The 12,989-nt window shown below is 45.8% G+C and overlaps 1 protein-coding gene across 5 annotated transcripts in view; it reads right to left on the bottom strand.

Annotated features, from left to right (window-relative positions):
- The window catches only part of LOC126529930 (uncharacterized), a 150,315-nt gene that overhangs the window by 44,324 nt on the left and 93,002 nt on the right, over window positions 1-12,989 (bottom strand). The window lies entirely within an intron of this gene.

The following is a 12,989-nucleotide window of genomic DNA, read 5'->3' as shown; positions in this document are numbered from 1 at the left end:
GTTAAAGGGACACACTTAACCAGTTTGGACTGAAAAAGCACTCCTTAAGACAGCATTCTTGTCAATTTCGCCATAATACGTCAATTATTAGAAGTTCAAATTAAGCTCACTCATATTTTCTGAATTTCGCACCAAAACACCTAGCACTCGTACGGCCGCGTGACGTAACGAATTTGAAAGTATGTGTTCATATTTATTTATTTATTTATTTATTTATTTATTTATTTATTTATTTATTTATTGCGATATTCCAAATGTACCGTGGGACGTTGCAGAGAGGACAGGATGTGAGGATACATAGCAGGTTTCGAAAGATAATGCAGTGATGTAAGCGCCACTTAATATTTTGGAGCAGCTTTCGGAGCAGGAAAAATGGCAGTTTATGCTTTCGGAGCAGAAAAGAAAATGCTGTTTGGAGCAAGAAAATAACGCTTTGGAGCAGTAATTTACTGCTATGGTGCAAAGAGGAAGCTCTATATAAGTTAGTAGTTTCTGAAACATTGCATTCAGTATGTACCACACTAAGATGCAAGTATTTTTTCTTCAACTTGATGTTGCATTCCATCGTTGTTATGTAAGAAGACGAAGATAAGCGCAAACTTTAATCCACAGTTAATCCTGCATTTCAATATAGCATTCATTTTTATTATAGAATAAGTAATTTATTTTCACCTCAAGGAATTGAGCCACCTGCAGTGTAGATAGCCTATCACACGTCCACGTACGCAGGCAGCACGGTCACAGCTATACGTAAATTGCAGTGTGTGTGTGTGTCATCAACGCGCCTACACGCATTAATGGATTTCCGCGCGCGCAATAAAACGCGATAGGTGTGAGTGCAGGTTTTTGTTATCGTGCAAATTCACGCTGAGGCATCCGACGGCAACAGCTAAGATTGCGCCGCAACCGGCCTCGCCGTATGGGGCCGGTACCTCGCCGGTCCCGTCACCCAGCCTATCGGCGTTTCTCTTTCTATCTCACGGCGACGTAGAAATCCGTTTCAGTTTGTTTTTCACGGGAAGCAGTGCCTAATAGAACAGCATTATATAAAACGTGCCAGTGTTTCGTAAAGCAGCGCCTAGCACTAAACCTTAACTGCATCGTGATCGCCAGTCCCCATCCGACGGCATTTCGTCTCGCGGACACCGATCAGCGAGGCGGCTCCGGTGGCCTGCAAGTACCACGTTTCGTTTGCCATTCGCACCGACATGCACGAGAAAACTGGTTCATTTAAGTGCACGTTAACAATCGTGTTCTCGAAAATGAGCGCACTGCGACGAGCTGCGGCCACATCGCAGCCGCCGTCGGTCGTCACTACTGCGGCGGTCAGAGAGGTCCTCACCGTCGGCCGTATTTCAATGGGGGCGAAATGCAAGAACGCGAATTGGGTGCACGTCAAAATTAATATGGAGTTCCACACAACCGCGTGCCTCATAACCTCAATCAAATCGTGGCTTCGGCACCTTCCCCCCCACACACCCCTACTCCGAAAAAAGAAAAGAAGCACAAGGGGCGGGGCGCTGAATGTGGGCCGAACCTACGCGATGGCGACATAAACTCTTAAAAGCTCGGGCCCAACTCCGACGCGGCCTATTCAAATATATGTAGAACGCAGAAACGCTTTTCTGAGATAACCCTTGGACCGATTTTGATGAAATTTGTTGTATTTGAAAGAGAAAGTTAAATTCTAGTGGCTGTTGGAAGCGGAATTTCGATTTAGGGTTTGAATTTTGTGAAAACTATTTTCAAGAATTCGAAAGATCGAAAAAAGTGGACGTACGACGTTTATAAATTAAATATTCGGCATCAAGTAAAGATATCGCGGTTCTGTAAACGGCATCCATTAGATCATTTAAAGTGGACAAATTCGATATGTCAATTTAGATCATACGTGAATTTGTTACGTTGTGTACAAGGGTTCTGCAAAAGCTGTATTTACATATTACTGTATTTTTCTAGATTCATGTGTAACATATCAATTTTGGCCGCTTTAGATGTACTACCAGATGCATTTCACAGAATTGTGATATCAATTTTCCTTGCTGAGTTAAGCAGTTGTAAACATGATAGTTTCGCTTTCTGAAAATTTTCGATTTTCGCCAACTTTTAATAAAAATTTGAGGATCTAAATCAAGAACTCAAAACCAACAGTCACTAGATTTTAAGTTTTTCTTTTAAATGCCACAAACCTCATGAAATTTGCTGCAGTGGTTGCCGAGAAAAACGAATTCTCCTTTTACATCTATTTAGATAGGAGCACCCGAGCTAAAGCTTCCTCAAGCAAAATTACACCCTTTGGGGCTTATCTTGTCCCACAACGATAACCGTCATCTGTCTTGTCCGCATTTCCTTTCTTTAACGCAGCGAGCCCGGCACTTCCCAGTCACGAACGGCTTGTGCGTTGTCAGTATGACACACCATTCTCGACTGGAACGTATACGAGCGCAGTGTTTTCAAGAAAGGAAAGGCAAGAAAGATGACAATTGTCGTGCGGCAAATATACACCCTAAAGGGTGTACCTTTGTCTAAGAGTAAGGGCGCAGCGGTGGCGTAGAGGTAAACATCCGCCTCGCGTGCAAGAGGACTGTGGTTCGAATCCCGGTGCCGCGCGATTTTCCAACGGATTAAAAAGAAAAAAGAAAATCAGCGTCTTGATAAAATTGCATAAACAGGCGTGGAGTGTGGCCTGATCCCGGTAACCAGAACCAGAAACGCGCTCCCTCACCATAGCAGGATTGGCCACCCTGGTGCAGTACTTGGCCACAACCTCCTATATGAACACAACAATCAAACCCCGGCCCTCAGTCCCCAGCAGCTGCGAAGCAACTGACCGCGGCGGCGGTCAGACCTGCGACGCAGAAGAGGGTGCTAAGAATCCCTGGTTCCGGGCAGGCCGCCATTGGAATTCGAACCTGGCAACGTGTAACGCTAGAACGTTATCTAGTGAGGCGAGTCTAGCAGTGCTATTGGAGGAATTAGAGGGCAGTAAATGGGATATAATAAGGCTCAGTGAAATAAGGAGGACGAAAGAAGCATATACAGTGCTGAAAAGCGGGCACGTCCTGTGCTACCGGGCCTTAGCGGAGAGACGAGAACTAGGAGTCGGATTCCTGATTAATAAGGATATAGCTGGCAACATACAGGAATTCTATAGCATTAACGAGAGGGTGGCAGGTATTGTTGTGAAACTTAATAAGAGGTACAAATTGAAGGTCGTACAGGTCTACGCCCCTGCATCCAGTCATGATGACCAGGAAGTCGAAAGCTTCTATGAAGAAGTGGAATCGGCGATGGGTAAAGTCAAAATACACTATACCGATGGGCGACTTCAATGGCAGGGTAGGCAAGAAGCAGGCTGGAGACAAGTCAGTGGGGGAATACGGTATAGACTCTAGGAATAGCAGGGGAGAGTTATTAGTAGATTGGTTCGTTGGGGTTTAATGGCACAAAGGCAACTAAGGCAATGTTGCGCCAGTCACAAGACAAAAGGAGACGCAAGGTTAGAGCAGGCAAACCTGCATTGCATTATAGTTCAGTTGTCTCTTAAAAGTGGAACGGGTTAGTAAATGGCCCTAGCGGGTCATCTGCCAGTAATAGGGCAGGGTGTAAAGGTATATTTAAATCATATAGGTTGTATAAAAGCTTCCGTCGCTGTGTTTCGAACTGTGGACATGTTATAAGGATATGCGTTACTGTAAGAGGTTGATTACATTTTTCGCAAGTCGGCGGGTTTTCTTTTCGGAGGAGAAAGTGGTGTGTTAAATGTGTGTGTCCAATCCGAAGTCGACACAGGATCACCTCATAGAACCGTTGCTGGTGAGTGCACGACTTCCACTCACCAATTACGGGTTTAGTAAGATGTAGCTTGTTGCTTAAGTAATGGTCCCATTTCTGTTGCCATTTGGACGTCGAGGCCTTCTTAACCGCCGTGATACTATCCCGATATGGAAGCGCCGTGTTTGTTATGTATTTGTGCGCTGCCATTGATGCACACTTATCCGCTGCTTCATTACCCGGTATACCGACATGGCTTGGTACCCAGCAAAACCTAATCGACCGGCCGTATTTGTTTAATGTTACCATGTTTAAAATATCCCCTATCAGGGGTTCACATTCGGATTTCGCGTGTAGAGCCTTCAGTGTGCTTAATGAATCAGGTATATTACTGTGTTTTCGTGTTTGTCAGAGATGATCTTTTTAACTACAGTCCATATTGCGTATACTTCGGCTGTGTAGACAGAAGCATGCTGTGGTAATCGAATACTAATTTTCCAATGTTCTGTTACGGCCCCCACACCCACGTGGTTATTTGTTTTAGAGCCAACGGTGTAAACTTCCATGTAATTTTGGTATTTCTCCTGAAAAGCGCGGTATTCTTGTATAATGTGTTCGTGCGGGGTGTCTTTCTTCTTTAAATGCATCAATGTCCAGTCACATAACGGTTCAAAATCGTGCCACGGGGGCAAACACTGTGGCTTTCTCGCAACATGAAGGACTTCGCGAGGAATGTCATAATCCCGAATATATTCCTCATATCGTAGGACAAGCGGCTTAATCATGTTTGGTTTGTTTGTATAGTGTAAGCGTGAGTTACACTGTGTAATAATGTCGAAGCATGTGTGTTGTGGTGAGGACTGAATTCTGAGTACATAAGAAAAAGTTAGTAGCACTCGGCGCTGCTGTAGAGGAGGTTCATTACAGTCAACGTATAAGCTCTGGACAGGCGATGTTTTGTAAGCACCACTTGCCAGTCGTAGTCCAATGTTATGAACTGGGTCAAGTCGTCGGACGTAAGATAGTCTGGCTGAGCCATGTATGATGCTACCGTAGTTCAATATGCTACGCACCAAAGTGCGGTAGATGCGTAGCAGGCATTTACGGTCAGAGCCCCAGCGCTTCCGCGACAGGACTTTGAGGATGTTAAGAGCATTGTTCGCTTTAATTTTAAGGCTATTTATGTGTGCCAGGAAGTTTAACTTTTTATCAAGTAGAACACCCAGAAACTTGTGTTCTTGTTTTGCCGGTAATGTGGCTTCTTGTAGCTTGAGTATGGGATCTAGTTGTAGGCTTCTTTTTTGTGAAAAGACAACACTAATAGTTTTTTCAGTTGAAAAGCGAAAACCGTTTTCAGATGCCCACTGTGTGAGTTTGTTTAACGTAATTTGAATTTGCCGTTCGCAGGTTGCCATGTTCGACGCACGACACGCAATTTGTAGATCATCCACACATAATGAATGCATCACAGAGGATGGAATTACATTATTGACCGAGTTCATTTTCACCACAAACAATGTTGTGCTTAATACGCATCCTTGTGGCACACCATCTTCCTGAATGAATACACGTGACAGGGCCGTTTCTAAACGCACCTGGAATGTTCGGTCCGACATGAAATCGGCTAGACATTTGAGCATTCTACCTCGGATTCCTAAATCTACCAAGTCCCTTAAGATACCAAACCTCCATGTTGTGTCGTACGCCTTTTCTAAATCAAAGAAAACAGTGAGACAATATTGTTTCTGTAGAGTCTCGTCTTCTAGCCGGACTAGGTGATCTGTTGTGGAGCAACCTTTCTCGTATCCACACTGACGGTTATCTAGCAGGTTCTCTGTTTCAAGGACGTATGTCAATTTTATGTTAATGATGGCTTCATAGGACTTTGCAAGACAACTTGTGAGTGCTATGGGTCTATAGCTGGTGGCTGTTGTGGGAGGTTTTCCAGCTTTCAAGAAAGCGGTTATGATGGCTTTCTTCCACTCTTTGGGCATTTTTCCCGTTTCCCAGATTATGTTGAAGAAATGAAGCAAAGTCTCAACTGCTTTAGGGGATAGGTGAGCTAGCATTGCGTAATGTACCCTGTCCGGACCGGGTGCTGTTTTTTTTTTTTTTTTTGCCAGTATTAAGTGCTCTGTTGATTTCTCGAAGTGTTAAAGCGGCATTATATAGTCTTTCTGAACTTCCTGTGGTTGGAAGCTTTAGTTTTTCTGCTAATTGCTTATGTTTTAGAAATGCAGCAGAGTAGTTCTCTGAGCTTGATATATCACGGAAACGTTACCCTAAAATGTCTGCTTGTTCTTCTATATTTGTTTGCGTGCCTGGAGGTGATAGTATGGGGATCGTGTAAGAAGCGTAGTCGCCTCTTAACTTACGAACCTGATCCCACATTCGTTTGGATGTTATTGAGCTATTTATAGACGAGACAATATTTCCAGGACTGTCTCTCGGCTTGTCTGCGTGTGTACCTGGCTTTCGCTTTTGATTTCTTGAAAGAGAGTAGATTTTCTTGTGTTGGGTATCGCCGAAAGATACCCCACGCTTTGTTCTGTAGTTTTTTTTTTTTTGTACATTCCTTCGTCCACCAGGGTTTCAGGTTTTTTTCTTAAGAAGCCAGAGGATTGTGGGATTGTCTGTTCTGCTGCAGCGAGCATGCAGGCGTCAATCTTCTCATTCATTTCGTCTATTGTTAGCTCATCTGATATGTTATCCAGAGTGACCTTTTCAGTAAAGAGAGGCCAGTCTGCTAGATCGAGTTTCCAACGGGGTGGTCTTAATGGTATGGTAGGAAAAGGAGATGTTCTTTTAATAATAGCAGGCATATGATCACTACCATAGGGGTTGTCAATAACACTCCATTGAAAATCGCCAAAGAGAGATGGAGAGCACAGTGCCAGATCTAAGCAACTTATAGCTCCTGTGCTTGGGGACCAGTAAGTTGCCTACCCGGTGTTTAAAAGGCATATGTCATTTGTTAGAATAACTCTTCAAGCGTTTGACCCCTGTTGTCAGTAGTTTTACTACCCCATAACGTGTTATGTGAATTAAAATCACCGCCTATTAAACATGGTTCAGGTAGCTGGTTCAAAATTAACTCTAGATCTCTTACGGTAAAACATGAATGCGGCGGAATGTATACTGAACAAATGGTGATGGTTTTGTGAGCTAAAACGGTGACAGCAACGGCTCTATGTGAGTGTTAATAGGAACTTCTCTGGCTGCTATACCACCTGGCAGAACAATGGCTACACCACCTGACAGCCGGTTCGCCTGAGTACGGCTGTCAGTGAAACCTTTTAAAATGTTTTTGTGTTCTTCGCCTAGGTTTGTTTCCTGTAAGCACAGGGCCACAAAAGAGAAGTTTATTAACATGTCTTTAATGTCACCTAAGTTGCGTAAAAGCCCTCTACAATTCCAGTGGATAATAAAAGCCATCTTAAAATTGAAAGATAAGAAATCGCACTACGGAAAAATTGAGAGGTGAGGTGTTAGGTGACATGGATTTAAAAATGCTAATACATCATTAGTAGAGTTTGCAGAACAGAATAATATGCGGATAATGAATACCTTCTTCCGCAAGCGGGATAGCCGAAAGTGGACGTGGAGGAGTCCGAATGGCGAGACTAGAAACGAAATAGATTTTATACTCTGAGCTAACCCTGGCATCATACAAGATGTGGACGTGCTCGGCAAGGTGCGCTGCAGTGACCATAGGATGGTAAGAACTCGAATTAGCCTAGACCTGAGGAGGGAACGGAGGAAACTGGTACATAAGAAGCCGATCAATGAGTTAGCGGTAAGAGGGAAAGTAGAGGAATTCCAGATCAAGCTACAGAACAGGTATTCGGCTTTAACTCAGGAAGAGGACCTTAATGTTGAAGCAATGAACGACCATTTTGTGGGCATCATTAAAGAGTGCGCAATAGAAGTCGGTGTTAACTCTGCTAGACAGGATGCCAGTAAGCTATCGCAGGAGACGAAAGATCTGATCAAGAAACGCCAATGTATGAAAGCCTCTAACCGTACAGCTAGAACTGGCAGAACTTTCGAAGTTAATCAACAAGCGTAAGACAGCTGACATAAGGAAGTATAATATGGATATAATTGAACATGCTCTCAGGAACGGAGGAAGCCTAAACGCAGTGAAGAAGAAACTAGGAATAGGGAAGAATCAGATGTATGCGTTATGAGACAATGCCGGCAATATCATTACTAATATGGATGAGATAGTTCAAATGGCTGAGGAGTTCTATAGAGATTTGTACAGTACCAGTGGCACCCACGACGATAATGGAAGCGAGAATAGTCTAGAGGAATTTGAAATCCCACAAGTAACGCCGGAAGAAGTAAAGAAAGCCTTGGGAGCTATGCAAAGGGGAAGGTAGCTGGGGAGGATCAGGCAACAGCAGATTTGTTGAAGGATGGTGGGCAGATTGTTCTAGAGAAACTGGCCACCCTGTATACGCAATGCCTCACGACTTCGAGCGTACCGGAATCTTGGAAGAACGCTAACATAATCCTAATCCATAAGAAAGGGGACGCGAAAGACTTGAAAAATTATAGACCGATCAGCTTACTGTCAGTTGCCTACAAACTATTTACTAAGGTAATCGCAAATAGAATCAGGAACACCTTAGACTTCCGTCAGCCAAAGGACAAGGCAGGATTCCGTAAAGGCTACTCAACAATAGACCATATTCACACTATCAATCAGGTGATAGAGAAATGTGCGGAATATAACCAACCCTTATATATAGCTTTCATTGATTACGAAAATGCGTTTGATTCAGTCGAAACCTCAGCAGTCATGGAGGCATTACGGAATCAGGGTGTAGACGAGCCGTATGTAAAAATACTGAAAGATATCTATAGCGGCTCCACAGCCACCGTAGCCCTCCATAAAGAAAGCAACAAAATCCCAATAAAGAAAGGCGTCAGGCAGGGAGATACGATCTCTCCGATGCTATTCACAGCGTGTTTACAGGAAGTATTCAGAGACCTGGGTTAGGAAGAATTGGGGATAAGAGCTAATGGAGAATACCTTAGTAACTTGCGATTCGCTGATGATATTGCCTTGCTTAGTAACTCAGGGGACCAACTGCAATGCATGCTCACTGACCTGGAGAGGCAAAGAAGAAGGGTGGGTCTAAAAATTAATCTACAGAAAACTAAAGTAACGTTTAACAGTCTCGGAAGAGAACAGCAGTTTACGATAGGTAGCGAAGCACTGGAAGTGGTAAGGGAATACATCTACTTAGGACAGGTAGTGACTGCGGATCCGGATCATGAGACTGTAATATGAAGAAGAATAAGAATGGGAAGGGGTGCGTTTGGCAGGCATTCTCAGATCATGAACAGCAGGTTGCCATTATCCCTCAAGAGAAGTGTATAACAGCTGTGTCTTACCAGTACTCACGTAAGGGGCAGAAACCTGGAGACTTACGAAAAGGGTTCTACTTAAATTGAGGACGACGCAACGAGCTATGGAAAGAAGAATGATAGGTGTAACGTTAAGGGATAAGAAAAGAGCAGATTGGGTGAGGGAACAAACGCGAGTTAATGACATCTAAGTTGAAATCAAGAAAAAGAAGTGGACATGGGCAGGACATGTAATGAGGAGGGAAGATAACCGATGGTCATAAAGGGTAACGGAATGGATTCCAAGGGAAGGAAAGCGTAGCCGAGGGCGGCAGAAAGTTAGGTGGGCGGATGAGATTAAGAAGTTTGCAGTGATAACATGACCACGATTAGTACATGACCGGGGTAGTTAGAGAAGTATGGGAGAGGCCTTTGCCCTGCACAGGGCGTAACCAGGCTGATGATGATGATGATGACGATGATGAAGAGTGCACTGTAGGAAAACATTGCACCCTTTGGGGTGTATATTTGCCACACAACAATAATCGTCATCTCTCTTGCGTTTCCTTTCTTGAAAACGCCGCGCCCGCTACATTCCTGTCGGGAATGCGATGCCATGCTGATAACGCGCATGCGGTTCGTTACTGGGAAGCACCGGGCTCGCAGCGTTAAAGAAAGGAAATGCGGATAAGACCGATAATTATTGTGAGGCAAAATGGTGTAATTTTGCTTAAGAGTGTAGGGCCTGGAATACTATAGAATACATCGACGGTGCGTGTCGTTTGCAAACATGGTTAGGTCTTAGTTAGGGCGATTCTAACGGATTTCTGCGATGTAAGAAGACTCAAGGCCGACGGGCTACCACTCTGCTGTATTCGGCTGCGAAAATAACTTTTCGCAGCAAGCGTGAAGTGCATCTTCAGCCGCGGCGACTTCATGGACACCGTCGCTGCGATAGCAGAAAAGCATCTGCTTTGCATTGCCAGCATAAACAGAAAGGACTCGATGCCATTGCGTGTGTATTTGCAAGTTGTTCCCAGACAGCGCTCAGCGACGAACTGGGCAGCCATTATCAAACTGCGATATAAAAGAAAGGTGCGTATTCGAGTCGGTCAACTACAGCGAATAGATGAAGTTAACTATTTCTTCGTGCACGCACATTAAACTTACTCTGTTCAAACGAGTTTCAAGAATACCATGCTTGGAAACCAAAGTTCTGGTGGATGTTGACCGAGGTCGTATTAGGAAAACAGTGCATGCCGACTAAGAAATGAAGGTGTGTTCTTTTACATTCTGTCCGCAAAGCCACGCCTACCGTGTGCCGGCCAGCCCTAGTTCATACGGGCTCTCCCGTGCTTCCGAATCTCGCCGACAAGCTGTCGGCGCCGCTCATCGCGCGCTCTATTACTGTAGAAAATAAAGTTGCCGTTGTAAAGAATAGCAGTTCTTTTTCAGCTGCCTCGAGCAGATGAGGGGGCCTTGCACGCACATGCACCATGTTAAGAACGGCCAGCTGCAGTGCAAGTTTTGCCGGCCAGTTGCGACAGTGGCGGCAACTTTCCTGGAGCGTCGCCGCAAACCTCCAGCCACGGCGTGACTAAGTCGACTGTGTGTGACCAACAATACGTGCGTCCTCGACTCTCCGTCGCTGGAGCCGAGTTTGACGAAGTCGCCATTGTGACTAAACGGGCTCGGCGGACCAACTATCGTTACTGAGCCCGCGGGTACGTCTACTGAGACCCCTTCCCACGCGCCGACCAAGACGCCAGACAAAGGGGCAGCCGGCAGGCACGCTGCAGCTCAGGGAATAAATGCCCCTACGGTGCCGGGTCGTCTCCCCTACGGTGCCTGGTCAACTCGCCTACGGTGCTTGGACGGCCGTTTCCGTCACCTGGGTATCGGGGGAGGACCGAGCGTTTATAAACCGCTGTTGTGCGGCTGCTCAGAACACTCTCTCAAGCAGTCATGTTAGACTGAGGCACTCTCTCAAGCAGTCATGTTAGGCTGATGTACTTTTCTAAGCAGTCATGCTAGACTGATGTAGATACTGTAAATAAACCCATATTCCTCGTTCTCGATGAGAAGCAGTCCTTCCCTTCATCAACGTCCTCAGCCTGGATAAGTTGGACGACAGCATGGGCCAGCTACCTTCGTATTCATGCCGGACTCCAATCTTGACAACGGGTTACGAGCGATGGGATTGAGCCCCCAATCATAACAACCATTCGAGACCCAAGAGTGCGCATAATCTCTCAACGCGTCGCGTGCGTCTGATTGATCGTGGCATATTCGCGGCCACTATCAGCCCATTTTATTCATGCTAACAGCCCTTTCGATCGAGTTATTTTACAACAATTTCGTAAAGCTTGATGCCCGAGTGCCAGACAAACAATGTTTAGAAAATCATACCGCGAAAATTTTAGGAGTACAAAAGCTGGCAAAACGTGTTTCCTCCGAGCTAAGCAGTTACCTGCATTGGGATGTACCCTGGTGCGGCACATCGCATGACACATGGAGACACCTGACTGTTGTCGCCTGATCGAGTAATACATTAATAAAGTTCAAGGCTAGACGTATACTAATAACGAGCTGCATTATACGTACGCATCGACAATGTTGAGACATGACTGGCCCCCTATTCCTATCGTGGGCAGAGCTGCGGGAGCGCGTCTAGGCCCGTCGCCGTTTGATATTGCGTCGAAGCTAAAAGCTTAGAAGACACGCAAAGATGCTTCCCAATCCAAACAGCTTGTTGACACCCTTCGGGAAAGCTCGAAAGCTTTCCACTCGTCATGGACAGCACGTTCGCCGTGCACCCGCCAGCGCGATGCCACATACCAGCATGGCGCCGCAGGATAGACGGCGCTGCGATCGCAAAATGGCTGCGCCCTGAATAAAACGGTCTGCATGCCGTAGTTGTGATCGAAAGCGTGCGAGGGTGAGTCGCGAAGAAGGGTGGCTCGATGCGCACGCAGAATATGTATTTGCAATTCGGAGCAGGTGCGGGTCGGCTCAGGCCTGGCGCGGGGTACCTGCCATAAACGAAGCGCAGCATGTAGCGGGATTCGTCCCTTCACGGCGCAGTTTGTCGCAAATGGCGCCGCGCTTCCATCACCGATAACGGGTCAGGATTGCTGACGACAGAGATGCCCGATCGACGCGGTCCTTGACGCGACGGGGTTCTACAGTGACGGTGCGTACGGCAACTTGGGACGTCGAACTCGAATTCATGGTCGACGCGACATGAAATGCAGTGAGGTTCCGAGAACAACACTTTCTCGAGCTCACACAATCCAAGTATTCTGGTCCTTGCGCCTGCCTGGGTGAAAGTTCTCGAAACGCGATGATCACAAACAAACAAACAAAAAAAAGCTGTGGAAACAGAAAGGGGAACTGACAGGACGAGCGCTGACCTTTGTGCCATCTCTTTCCCTGTATCGTGTAGTTTGCGTCTGTTGTAATACGTTGAGATGCACCGACTAGCCCAGTTGTCACCCCTCTTGAAACTAGATAAGTTCCGCATTTTTGCTCTTTCCGAACGTACTGTAGTCCATCATTATGTTATATGTACGTTTACCGGCAGATGCCATCAAAATGCGTGACAGTCACGGCAAGCTAGTGCGCGATCTCTCCTTTCTTGTCAAGCTTTTTTCGCCGCGGCCTTTGTGGCACTACAGAAGCATTATTTGCCAACGCATCTCGAGTTACTTTTCAGCGAATAGGGGATGTATGGAAAATGTTTAGGCGGAAACAAACACGGAAGGAAGGGAACGGCCGTCACGTGCGCTTCCTGCTGTAGAACATGCTCGCTAACAGAAGTAGTCCCAGTCTATAAACCTTACTTGCACTTGTTTACC

The sequence above is a fragment of the Dermacentor andersoni genome, chromosome 5 (assembly GCF_023375885.2).
Source record: "Dermacentor andersoni chromosome 5, qqDerAnde1_hic_scaffold, whole genome shotgun sequence".
NCBI classification, from domain to species: Eukaryota; Metazoa; Arthropoda; class Arachnida; order Ixodida; family Ixodidae; genus Dermacentor; species Dermacentor andersoni.
This window is presented reverse-complemented; position numbering and strand designations above follow the sequence as displayed.